A 13,756-nucleotide genomic window follows, 5' to 3' on the forward strand; every position below is an offset into this window, starting at 1 on the left:
GATAGTGTAGACACTGTGTTGTGTAATTCGAATGAATTGGCCTCCAGGAGGTGTCCCACAGTGCTCCGTTGTGACCACTCTGGAGAACACTTTCAACTCCACTGCACGTCAGCCAGGTACACAGGAAACAGCAACTCCTCTGTTAAAGCCCCGGGAACTTTTGAATTTTCATTTTCTGTTTGATCAGTGTGGAGAGGTCACCAGCACAGCTGATCATGGAGACTCAAGGCTGCAAACGCACTCCAACATGGCGTGCACAGGAGGTGGTGGATCTTATTGCTGTGTAGGGAGAAGACTCTGTGCAGGCAGAGCTCCGATCTAAAGGAAACACTGACATCTATGCCAAAATCGTGTGGGGCATGGGGGAGAAGGGCTACACCAGAGACACGCAGCAGTGCCGTGTTAAAATAAAGGAGCTTCAGCAAGCGTGCCAGAAGACAAGGGAGACGAACAGTTGTTCTGGTTCTGCCCCACAGACATGCCACTTTTATGAGGTGCTGGATGTGATTCTCGGCGGTGACCCCACCACTGCCCCAAAACGCTCCATGGATACCTCTCGGGAGCCCCGTGTGATCCTGAGCAACAACAAGGAGGACATTGTTGAGGAGGAGGAGAATGTAAGGCAGGCAAGCGGAGGATCCATTCTCCCTGACAGCCAAGAACTGTTTTTAACCCTGGAGCGCATCCCTTCACAGGACCGGTTGGTGGTGGAGCGTGATGCCGGGGAAGGCACCTCTGGTGAGTACCCATTTCCAATCAAACTGTAGGGGTTACATGCTATTATATTTTTTGTTTAATTTGAACAAAAAAGTAGGTGTAGTGAGAACCGGTGGCCACGCCAGCTACGCAAAGGGTGCTCTCTGAAAAAGACTGTTTATGTGTCCGGGGATAGCCCGGGAATCCTCCATGGAGATCTCTAGGAAGCTTTCATGGAGGTACTCTGCAATCCTTTGCAGAAAGTTCTGGAAAGGGCTGCTTTATTTCATCCACCACGGTAGGACACTTTCCCGCGCCACTCCAGTATTAACTCTGCTGGCATCATTGCTGCACTCGGCATTGCAGCATAAGGACTGGGTCTGTACCCAGATGCTTGCAGCATCTGCTCCCTTGCTGCCTCAGTCACCCTCAGGAGAGTGATATCACATAGGATCACCTGGGGAAATGGGAGAAGTTTTCCATGCTAGCCCTTAAACCACAAACAATTCAACAAGTCATCCGCCTCCCCCCATTTGGTGAAATCTGGGGGTCACACAACCATACTTTCCCAAATATGCCATGGTTGTAGTTGGAAGGGATCACCGTGAAGTGTAAGCAGCAAAGAGAAGAAAAAAAAAAGTGGGGGTGGCTTCCTGTTTGTCTCCCCCCCACCCCCCAAACCCAGTGCTGCCTCTGTAAAAAACCAAACTATTTGTGGGGCTTTTACACTCGTGCCTGTCCTCAAGCACCATCCAGGTTGCTTCGAGATAGGGGGCTTTTCTCAATTTCCAACCTGTGATCCCAAGGATGTCTTCACAAAAGCAGCAGCACAAGACCTCTTGCCCATGCCCCGTGGCCTTCCTCACCATGGCTGGAGCAGCAAACACTCTTGCAATAGCCAGTGGCTGTGATTACGTTGTGACTTGCAGTGAAGTGTATTGAGGGGTGTTTTTGTTTAAAAAAAAAACAAACCTTGGTACCCTTGTGCTTTGCATTCTTTGCTGCTGAAAACTTGTCCGACGCATCCTCCACACCGGGACAGAGACTTTCCCAGATTAGAAGGCGGAAGAAGAAGACTTGGGAGGACATATTCCATGAGTTAATGCATGCCTCCGAGAGTGACAAGATGGAGCTCAGAGCATGGAGAATTACACTGTCCGAGAACCTGCACATGGACAGGAGAGCAGGCAGGGAATAAGAGCATGCCATGCAGGAAGAGATGCTGCGGATTATGAAGGAGCAACCAGACATGTTGAGGCATCTGGTTGAGGTTCAAGAAAGGCAGCTGGATGCTAGACTTCCTCTGCAGCGTATGCTGAACCTGCTGCCGTCATCGCCCAGTTCTACAAACTTCTCCTCAAAATGTTTTATGGGGCGGGTGGGAGGGGGGGAGGGGGAGTGAGTTTGGTATCCTTTGCACTCAACACCAGGGGAGGGTACAAAGACCAGAAGGCGCCCATTCCCATACCTTTGATGGTTATTGCAGTGTAACTGTAAGCCAGCTTTCCTTGTTTCTCCCCCTCCATAGTGTTGTTAGCCCTCTTGCCCCAGGTGTGTGTGTATGTGTGAGATAAAACTTCATGGACTAAGGAGAAAAGGCTCTTTATTCATTCAACACATGGTGGTTGTTGGGGGGTGGAGGTCACAGGGGAGAAAATGCAACGGAGGGGACAGTTTTGTAAGGAACACCACAGATAAGTGTCACATTACTCTGGCTCATTGCTGAAACTGGTTTTCAAAGCCTCACGGAGATATAGAGCTCTGCAATATGTTCTTATTGCCCTGGTGTCGGGCTGCTCAAAATTGGCAGCCAGGCAATCTGACTCAACCCCCCCTGCCCCACCCCAGTGGAAACTTTTCTCCTTTTGGTTCACAGATATTATGGAGCAGGCAGCAATAACAATGGGGATATTGCTTTCACTGAGGGCTAACCTAGTAAGCAGATAATGCCAGTGACCTTTTAAATGTCCAAAGTCACATTCCACCACCATTCTGCACTTGCTCATGCCTATGTATGGTTGGACTGGTCCTTACTGCTGTCCAGGCTGCCGGTATATGGCTTCATGAGCCATGGAAGCAAGGGGTAGACTGGGTCTCCCAGCATCACAATTGGCATTTCAACATCACCAATGGTTATTTTGCAGTCTGGAAAGAAAGTCCCTGCCTGCAGCTTTCTGAACAGACTTGTATTCCTAAAGATGCACGCATCCCACGCTGATGTCGGTGAAATGGCCCCTGTGATCCACCAGCGCTTGCAACACCATTTAGAAGTACCCCTTTCCGGTTATGTACTCTTTAGCAAGGTGGTCTGGTGTCAAGATAGGGATATGTATTCTGTCTATCGCCCCACCGCAGTTAAGGAACCCTGTCGCGGCAAAGCCATCCACTGTGTCCTGGACATTGCCCAGAGTCACTACCCTCTTCATGGCCCTGCAAACTTGATCACAACAGATCCCACAGTAGCTTTACCCACTCCAAATTGATGCCCCACTGACCAGTAGCAGTCTGGGGTTGTAAACTTCCACAGAGCTATCGCCACTCGCTTCTCCACTGTCCGAGCAGCTCTCATTTTAGTATTGCTGCGCTTTGGGGTTGGGGAAAGCTCTTTGCACAGTTCCTGGAAAGTGGCCTCATGCATTCAGAAGTTCTGCAGCCACTGCTCGTCATCCCCTAGCTGCATAACGATGCAGTCCCACCAGTCAGTGCTTGTTTTCTGAGCCCACTGTGTTGAGGTGATGTGTGATTGTCTTCAGCAACTGCGAATTGCTCCGCTCTATGTCTTCCAGCAGGGCTGCTTGCGTGGCATCACGTTATTCTGCTCAGCGGCTCCTGAATCGGCTGTGTAAATACTGTAGAATAAGGCATGAGGTGTTTGTACTGCTCACAACGATGGTGTACAGCTGAGCAGGGTCCATGTTTATCGTGCTATCGCGTCTGTGCAGATAACCCAGGCTTATGAAAAAGGCGCAAAAAAGGCTTGGTTTGTTTGTCGTTGATTTCAGGGAGGGAGGTAAGTGCATCATGGGAGGCGAACGCCATGCTCCAATAACCACCTGTGCCAATGTTTTGGTCCCATGAGGCATTGGAAGCCCAACCCAAAATTCCACTCGGCTACATGCACTATGGTAGAGCTACCCACAGTGCAGTGCTCCGTGTGTCGATGCAAGCCCTCCTAGTGAGGATGCACTCTGCTGACACAATGAGTGTAGTGTGGACAGGCAAGATCGACTTGCTTAAAGCGGGGGCTCAATGTCAACTTACATAAAGTTGGCAACTTTGTAGTGTAGACATGGCTTAAGAATAGAGTTTTAAAGAACAGTGAGTGTTTTTCTGAGCAGGACAGCTTGTTCAACTAGTTGAGAACAAATTGGATTGTAAGGTCTTTGAAGTGGGGACTGCCTTTTACTCTTCATTTGTACATCTGGGACAGTGGGGACCCTAATTCTGACTGGGGCTTCTAGAAACTGCTAGAATGTAAATAAGTTAATAACAGAAGTGGGACAAAAGTTTGAACTTGATGTGCTGGTTAACTGGAGCCAGTGCAGGAATTGAAAGGAGGGTGGCATGGTCAGATCATTAGGATGTGAACTGGCGTAGTTGGATGAGTGATCCTGGTGCCTCTTGGGCCATGGTTTGCATGGACTGGAGGGAGGACAGAAAGGAAGAGATTTCAGTGATAAGGAAAATCAGAACTCATGGTTTGTGGCACAAATTGATCTCTCATAAATTGGGGGTCTAGGAGTGGGCACGGGACTAAGGAGGCTCTAAATTGGCGGGTAACACTTGGGATGAAGATATTTCTGGATTCTTGGGAATGGAATGATCCGATCACTGTAAATGGAATGAATGTTGTAAATTTAGTCTGAAGGGATCAGTAGGAGAATGTTCCTGGCACTGAGAAGCTGCGAGAACAATCTGAAGTTAACCTTTAAGTATATGATGAATTTAAACCTAGGAATAAGTCAGGTTTAAGCTGGAATTAATTCCGAGTTGAAAAAAGTGGTGGCTCTCCAGCAAAGGTAGCTGGAAACTCGTATTCCTAGAATCTGTGATCTGTATAAAGCTGTTTGTAGGGAATAAACAAATACTCAGGCAGGCTGGAAAGGAGGATTTAAATTTCCAGCGTAGGTGCATGTACCGTAGGTGGTCTCCTGCCTTCCAGACCTCTGAGAGCAAACTCCATTTGGAGGTTGCATCTCCATATTGGGCTGTACTCTTGAGCAACACAGCTGACCTTGAGTTAGTTGGCTGGTTGCCCTTCCTGGCATTTACTGACTGCACATTAACTGCCCCATTTGTCAGATAGTAAAACTATCTCCATTGTTTGTCGTGGAATAAATACGGAACGCAGAATAAAAATTAGTAGAATCAGTGTGTGGGTGTCTTCATCTTTTGTGTATAAATGGCTTGCTACACATGAAGTCAAGTGCCAGCCAAAACTCATTGGGTGAGTATTGATTTCTGCTACCAAAACTGCACTACAAATTTTGCTCAGTGGTGGCAAAAGGCCAGTGTTCAGAATTGTTCTCTGATCTGTTTGGGTTAGATGAGTCACCAAAAATGTTTGTTCCTTGTGTAGAGAACACAGACTGCGTCCTGACTATTGCCAGTGCTTTGCAGGAGACAAAGTGCATTGATTGGGGTGGGGAGGGGGAGAGAAGTGCTGAGATGCCACGATGATGGGTTTAGGATTGAAGAAAAACCAGAGAGAAATGAAAGTCATTGGTAGCATGGAAAGAAGGAATCCAGTGACAGTCATAGCAACCTGAGCTTTGATTGTTTCAATTTAGGACACACGTAAACCTCTTGGATTACTGAAATAATGTGTCCACCTGTACAGAATTCTGCATTCGGTGGCACAGACATGCTGAGAGGTATCGGATCCTCATCCTCCAACTCATTCTGTCTGTAGAGTAGGATTGCAGCAAAGGCCACACTTCTCTAAGGGTGAGATTCCTCCACCCTCCCTTATGCTATAAGTCAGGGGTTCTCAACCATTTTCTTTCTGAGGCCCCCCAAACGTGCTATAAAAACTCCACGGCCCACCTGTGCCACAATAACTGGTTTTCTGCATATAAAAGCCGGGGCCCCGGGTTAAGGGGTAGCAGGAAGGGCAATTGCCCAGGACCCCAGGCCACAGGGGGGCACTATGAAGCTAAGTTGCTCAGGGTCCCGGGTTTCAGCCCCATGCAGTGGAACTTTAGCTTTCTGCCCTGGGCCGCAACAAGTCTAGCACTGGTCCTGCTTGGCGGACCCCCTGAAACCTGCTCATGGCCCCGGGCCCCTGGGTGAGAACCACTGCTGTAAGGCTCACTGAGTAGTTCTCATTGAAGTCAGTGGAGCTACTCACACAGCAAAGTGCTAAATGTCAGACAAGGTAGTATGACAGAATCTGGCATGAGAGGAGCAGTTAGGTTCATTCCAGTAGGGGTCATATTCTCCACTCTGTCAGTTGTTCCGCTCCCCAAGCATTCATTGCTCTTGTCTCGGAAGGCTCCTGCTGTGAGACAGCAGCTTCCATTTACTTTTTCCATCAGACCCTGGCATTCTCATCTGATGGCCAAATCTGGCTGGGAAATCAGTGATACTAGACCTGTGGCGCTCTAAACCATGGGCTCCTGAGGAACACATGTAGTATCCTGACCAGTGCTCCTCTCCCTCCACCTGCAAATTTGGCAGAAATCGGGAAGCACTTAATCACAGGTGAGCATCTATTCTCCCCGATTTATACTAGGTCATGCGTCAGCACTGAGCCATTGGAACAGCCGTGTGAGAGCCACTGGATGCCGCTTCCATTTTGCCTCCTCCCCAGTGCAGGTAAAAAAGAAAGGACAGCTGATTCTGCAAGACCTCTCTCCAAACAGCCAGATTGAATATAAACACACATGAATGTGGATCAAGGAGGGAGTAAACCATAAGGTCGTCGTTCCTCTCTCTCTTCCGGTGGGGAAGAGTCTTTAATTCTGGTACTGTACATTTCTGATTATTAAAATCAACTGTCTACATCACTTATGTGTCAGAGAGACTAAGTATGGACATCTCTGAGGCCTGCAAGGCCTTCATATTCAACTGCCCTGTTTAGTTGAAAGAAAGCATATAATTTTGTCAGGTTCCTCAGCAGTTAATGCCCTGAGCCTTTCAGTGAGGCAGCATCTGAGGCAGCTGTTGAAGCCACAATAGTACACAAACATCATGCATTTTTATAGGTCTTTGTGCTACTTTACTTTATCTAATCACTGCAATACGAATTTTTCATCGTCCGGGATTGCATCCTGTACATGATGCTTTTAGTAATACAATTTTAATGAAATAACTTTCAATAGGATCTAGCTGGAGGCCAGGATAAATAAGATGGCCTCACGGCGCAGAAATAACTATATGGCATTATAAGAATCTTTCTAGATTAACCTCATCAAGAGCACTCTTGCTGTGCTTCTGGCACACAAGCACTTAGCTTTCTTAACAGTTTCAGGCTTGCCCCTTCCAGCAGATTGCAGAGCCATTGAGGTCTTCTAGTGCCCTTCCAATTTGTCTAACTAGCAATGTTTGCTGTGAGATTGTAAGCACAAGGGAGATAGAAATATTGTAAGAATAATCATTTTGTCCCTCCCCCCCATTTTTCACTGTTTATGACAGCCCCGTCAGATATGTCTGCACTTAAAAATCTGCCATGTTTGGTCCTAGTCACTGGGTTGGGACTCAGGAGATCTGAGTTCTAATTCCTGGCTCTGTCGTTCACCTGGTGGGTGACCTGGGGCAAGTCACTTTGCCTTTCAGTGTCTGCTTTCCCTGCCATCCTTTGTCTGTCTTGTCTATTTAGATGTAAACTCTTTGGGGTGGGGACTGTCTCTTCCTGGGTTTGTACAGCCCCAAGCACAGTGAGGCCTTGACCTCAAAATACCAGTAAAAATGGCTGTGCCTCTTGTCTCTCTTTCTCCTCATCCAATGCCACAAACAGTTACTCTGTGTGGAGAGGGTCAGCCAAGCTCCACGCTCATTGTAACAAATTCCTAATAATGCCAGGGATCAGCCATTGTTTTCTATAAATGGTGCCAAATGCTGTGACATTGTCTGCCCATGTAGGACAGCTGTAGGCAACCGTGACTGGGGGGAGGGGAACAGTCATATTTGACATGTCAGTGTCAGACAAGGCAGATTAAGCACGGACCCAGGTTTAAATAAAAGCTAGAATGGAACATTTCTTTGCTTGTTATTTTTGCCCTTTCCTGTACTGCAGACAGAGATTTCACCCTTCCTTACCGTACCCTCACTTCTTATAAAAGTGATGGTAGTAACAGGAGTTTCACAATCTTTTCATGTGTTTAAATGTCACAACCTCCCTGTGAGATAGGGAAATATTATCCCCACTGTCATTGACTTGCTCAAGGTCATACAGGAAGTCTGAAGCAGAGCAGGGAATTGAACCCATGCATCAAGTACCCCAACCACTGAAGTATCTTTGCTCGGACGTCTTGTGAAGTCATCACAGCTCTGGGTATCTTGTTTCAGAGTTGATTGGTTAGACATCCTATATTAAAGTAAAGGAGGACTTGTGGCACCTTAGAGACTAACCAATTTATTAGAGCATAAGCTTTATTATATATTTATATTAATATATTTATATTAAAGTAAATGTCCTTCCCTGTGTTACCAGATGTATTAACACTGAAGGAGAGGACTTTCCATATCTACTTACCTTTCACCAATGCTGCTGTGAGCTGATCATCTTTTTACATTTTCACCCAGTTTTTAAAGTGGAAATAGGCTTATGTTTCCAATCAATCTTTCTCCCTCGCCCGTGCACTGACATAATCCTGCATTGTTCCAAACTGAGTTTCAGTCTAAGCAAAAAAACACAACAATCCTGTTTTCATCACATTACAGAAAAAATGGAAACTCTTTCTGAATATTAAGCTTTTCTGAAACACGTGTTCTCATTTGCAGTGGTTTAAAGTGCCTCACTTGAATTACTGTTACATTTAAGGGCCCAATCTGGAAAACACATGTATGTAAGCATGTAAATTTACTCTGATGTTTCCATTGATTTTACATATGTAAGTAATTGCTAGATTGGGTCCTATTTTAGGGTAATTGAGAGCATAATATCTTTTACTCTTTAACCAGTACCTATCTTTTGGTCCTAAAGTACCTGCCACTATTCATCCTTTTCAAGGTTGTCTCTGTTGGTAACGCTGACTGATTCTGCAGCAACAGCCTGATCATTGTTTAATGGGGTTTAGATCAGGCTCCAAATAAGCTTACATTGTAGGGTAATTCATGAACAAATCATGGATTTTTTTTTTGTTTTTTGTTTTTTCTCACTTCAGAAATGGTTAATACTTTTTTTCGAGAATTGTTATTTAGAATTTGGATGACCACCCCAGCCAGGTTATAACAGTGTTAAGATAGGTAACATTTTGGGCCTTTTAAAAGTAATCTTTGAGATTAATTTTTTTCAAAAGGCAAAAGTTTAATGACCAGGGGTTTAGCACTGGCTGCAATACAGCTTTTGATTAGCTCTCCAACACCAATAAGATTGTGACTAATTTTTTTTTTTTAGCCTTAGAACCGATCTCTTTGATACCACAAATTCCCTGCTCTACAAACATTCACACTAATGGAGAAGGGAAAAAATTAGGCGCCAGAACCTCAGCTGGTATCAATCGGCATAGCTCCACTGATGTCATCTTATTGGGAAGGAAACTGCAATGGAGATACACTGATTTACACCAGCTGAGGATCTGGCCCCTAGCTATTATTTCCAAAGCTTGTTAAATACAGTTGTCTGGAGATAATAAATTTTACTCCTTGAACCAACACACTTTCCTTCCCCAAAGCAATAGGCATTTGCTTAATCGACAAGATGCCAGTAGAAGAAGAGAATTACGGAACAGTTAACTAAGGAGAGAATTTTAATAAGTGCTATTTTGTTTCTTGGCAACAGAAAACATATGAGAGAAGAGTGGCTGCCAAAGTCTTATCTATGTGTTATCCACTTGTGATCCTTCGTTTGGCGCCTGAGTTCAGAGCCAACACAGGGGAAAGCAATCTGTATCAGTGAGTTCCCAGGCAGCATTGAGGTGTGGAAAAGCAGAGGGGGGTGTTGCCAATTTTTGTAGCAGTATTTTTTTTAAAAAAACAACAGAACAATAAACTAAATCCCTGTATTCAGTGTAACAGAAGATGAGCATTTTAGTCTTGGGGATGGTTTAGAGTTCTAAGTGTCAGGAGTGAAATACATGGATTTCCTGGAATCACAGGTTCAAATCCCAGAAGAGCTGACTTAGCCCTTCAGCCTTCTTAGGTAGATAAATTGAATAGTATGCAGTTTACTCCTTGCTTGACTGATTATTCCCTAATGGTAAGGACCAGGATGCCTGGGTTCTTTCATCAGGTCTTCCACTAACACACTGTGTGATCTTGGGAAAGTCACTTGGCTTCTTTGGACAACATTTTCAAACCTCGGTACCTATAGTTGGGCATATAAATAGAAGTGGCCTGAATTTTTGCAAAGGTGCCGAGCACTTGCATCTTCCATCAATTTGTGGGTGGTCTGCAATTCAAAAAAATCAGGAGCCTGAATACAGATTTAGAAGCCTAACTTTAGGCAGCCCAACTTGAAAATTGTGGCCTCTGTGCCTCAGTTTACCTATCTGTAAAATGGAGACAGTAATGCTGACCTACCTCATTGGAATGTTGCAAGGCTTAATTATTGTTTTTAAAACACTTGGAGATCCTTGGATGGAACATTTTCTCAAAGAATAGACATTTTCTAATGTGTCCTTGGCCAAAATTCTTGATTAGTGAGCTGTTTATGAGCAGGCATCTGCAATACACCCTGGACGTGACTGAATATCAGTGATGCTATATTAAAATAGGTGTCCTTCATATCCCAGCTATAGTTTAAGTGCCCTGAAATCCATTAGGTTGAAAGATTCTATATTAATATAAAATATTATCATTAGGATGCAGGTAGTAAAGCACAGGAAATGAGTACTGTATCTGTCTGACATTTTTTAAATCTATCTAAATTGTCTAAACAGTTTTATTATTCCAAAGCACTAAAATATGTGGTCACCACGGTTCTAAGCACTCACATTTGAAAATGTTTGCTGCAGGAAAAAAATCGAATGCAACTGCTATAAATGTTATCTCCTAACGTACATCTGAGAGATGCACAGTCAGTGAGGCAGTGATGTTACAGAAGTCAGAGAATGTTCTAGAGGATCACCCCTGAAAGCAGTACCTGAAGAGAACTATTGACAGCCAGTCTGCAGCCATGCTTGTGAGGGGAAGGAGGCTGTTGGCAGAAGCACTAAGGAAGGGTCTGCTTCTAATTAACATCCTGTCATTTGCTAGTCTTGCTGCTCTCAGTAATGAGGGAGGGTCTAGCATACCCTGCTGCTGTTGCCATCCACAAGATCCAATAAATGCCTACTGCTGTTTCCTTGTTAGGGTCTCCATGACCACAAAATCCCATTGCACAAGAGACATGAGGTGAAAAGAGAGACGGGGAAAAGTGTGAGGAAGCTCTCTTATGAGAAGTGCTGTTGTCTCTCTCTTTTAAAGTCGTACTCTTTGATAGCCTCTCTTAAGCAGAAGGCCAAAGGTGTAGGAAGGATGGTCTAGTGCAGTGATTCTCAAACTTTTGTAGTGATGACCCCTTTCACACAGCAAGCCTCTGAGTGCGACCTCCACTCTTATAAATTAAAAACACTTTTTTATATTTAACACTATTATAAATTCTGGAGGTGAAGCGGGGTTTGAGGTGGAGGCTGACAGCACGCGAGCCCCCAGGTAATAACTTGACGACCCCTTAAGGAGTCTCAACCCCCAGTTTGAGAATCCCCGGTCTAGTGCATTAAGTGCTGGACTAGGACTCAGGAGATCTGGGTTCTGTTTCTGGCTCAGCAACAGACTTCTTGTGTGTCCTCGGGCAAGTCATCTAATCCACCTTGTGCTTTGGTTCCTTGTCTGTAATATGGAGATGTTACCTCCTTACCTCACAGGGGTGTTTTGAGAACAGAATCCTTTCTAGATTGTTAGGCACTCAGATGCTATGGTGATTAGGGCCACATAAACCTAATCTACCTCTACATCTAGGTAGAAAGCCTGGAAGGATATGGGCTAAGCCCTCGAGTAAAGCAGTTTAGGGGTTCTACTGCCCAGCTGGAATGACAACCGGAAGTTGAGGGAGCGTGGAAGTAATTTCTCTCAGACCACCACTAAAAGTAATGGAAAGTACCTGCACATTGGAGCCAAGACAGACCAGAACAGTGAACAGTGTCACTGTTGGCCTAACCACTCTGTGTCTTCTGGCATCTAGGAGTTTGTTTGTGAGTCTGCCTGTTCCCACTGGGACTATATTATATCAGAAAAACTCATATTAAATTAACATTAAGGCTGCAGAGGTAAGCACCCCAAAGATTTGCTTGTGCAGCCTTAATTCAGCCCCACTATGCATATGATAGTATTTAATTTCAGTTCCACTGTCTCCCTCTGCTTCTCCATGTTCCCCATTCCTTATCAGGTTTCAGAGTAACAGCCGTGTTAGTTTGTATTCGCAAAAAGAAAAGGAGGACTTGTGGCACCTTAGAGACTAACCAATTTATTTGAGCATAAGCTTTCATGAGCTACAGCTCACGATGCATCTGATGAAGTGAGCTGTAGCTCACGAAAGCTTATGCTCAAATAAATTGGTTAGTCTCTAAGGTGCCACAAGTACTCCTTTTCTTTATTCCTTATCAGGCCTCTGTCTTCTAAGATCAGGCTGTTCCCTTCTTTTCCTTGCTTAACAGAGGTGCCAGCAGCAGAAGCATTAAGAGCACGAGAGACAGAGAGTGAGAGAGAGAGATTCTCTCTGCTTGCAGTTCTAGCACCTGGCACCACAATGTCCCTGAGTGGCAATTGTAGAGAAAGTCCTGTAATCAGCCCATGCAGCCCTGGGATGGAGCATGCTCATTCACTCTGTGGGAATGATGCATGTGCAGTCTGGACACATGGAGTGTTGTGGGCCTGGAGCATGCTTATTACAGACAGAATCTTTGGCGCTAGTTCTCCCTACTCAAACAAGTCTCTACTGAGCATGTGCGAACCATAACTTTTTCAAAGGATTGTAATTTGGCCAAATTTGAATGATTTCATGGGAACAGTAGATAGCACATCCCTGACATCAGGGTGACGTTCCTGCCAAATTTCAAGCCCCTGCGCCAAAACATTGAGCTAGAGCTGCTAAAATAAATTCTGACAACTAATTTGTTAATATGGACAAAACAGTGTATTTTTCCCTCATCTGTTTCTTGGCTAAACAGTTAATCTATTTTTGCTGAAAAATTCCATAAAGATCAGCCTGAAACAGATACTCAGCATGGAAAACTTCAGCCCGAATTATTAAAGTTGACAGAGTTATAAGCACCTATAAATTTGCTAACTTGCATGACAGTCCATTATATACATCTGTTTCCCTCTGAGATGAGCATTTCAGGGGGCAGTTACAGGGATTTTTGTGGAATGGTTCTTGGGCATGGTACTACCTGTTAAGCGTAAGAAATTATTGTCTACTGGGCCAGTAGGTACTATCCCCTCTTACATGTGGTATACAGTACTGTAGCGGGTGCATTAATATGTCCAATAATAATATGATAGAATCATTGCTAGTTCCGTTTTGTGAGCAGTTTCAGATGTGTAATATATAGATTATATCAAAACACTTTGGGGACAGAGGGACCAAAGTATGGCAAAGTGGACAGATCACAGGACTAGGCACCAGGAATTCAGTAATCTGAATAGTGACCCTCATGCACACGGAAGAGTGTTCCTCTAGCCTTCCTCACTGTAGTAACCGAGAGCCTGATCCTAAAAGCTGCTAAAACATAAAGTGTGGCCCAGCACCTCCTGGGATTGGAAATTCCTAGTCTCTTTAAATGGGGGTAATTATACTTGGCTACCTCACAAGGGTGGTGGTGAGGATTAATTAGTTCATGTGTGTGAAGTGCTTTGATGATTAAAAAGGGTAGTGGGAGAGAGAGAGAGAACTATCACTCCTCCCTCTCTTCCCCAC

At 44.8% G+C, this 13,756-nt stretch overlaps 1 protein-coding gene across 2 annotated transcripts in view; it reads left to right on the forward strand.

The window, feature by feature from the left end:
• The window catches only part of ABLIM1 (actin binding LIM protein 1), a 321,669-nt gene that overhangs the window by 63,859 nt on the left and 244,054 nt on the right, over positions 1-13,756 (forward strand). The window contains exon 1 of one of the 2 annotated variants that reach the window (XM_084634873.1): positions 681-738. The exons of the other annotated variant lie outside the window; for it this stretch is intronic. The gene's annotated coding sequence lies outside the window, so the exon portion shown is untranslated. Of the gene's footprint in view, positions 1-680; positions 739-13,756 lie in introns of those variants that run through there. 2 annotated transcript variants of the gene reach the window in all.

The sequence above is a fragment of the Lepidochelys olivacea genome (genome assembly GCF_965140295.1).
Source record: "Lepidochelys olivacea isolate rLepOli2 genome assembly, chromosome: 7".
NCBI classification, from domain to species: domain Eukaryota; kingdom Metazoa; phylum Chordata; order Testudines; family Cheloniidae; genus Lepidochelys; species Lepidochelys olivacea.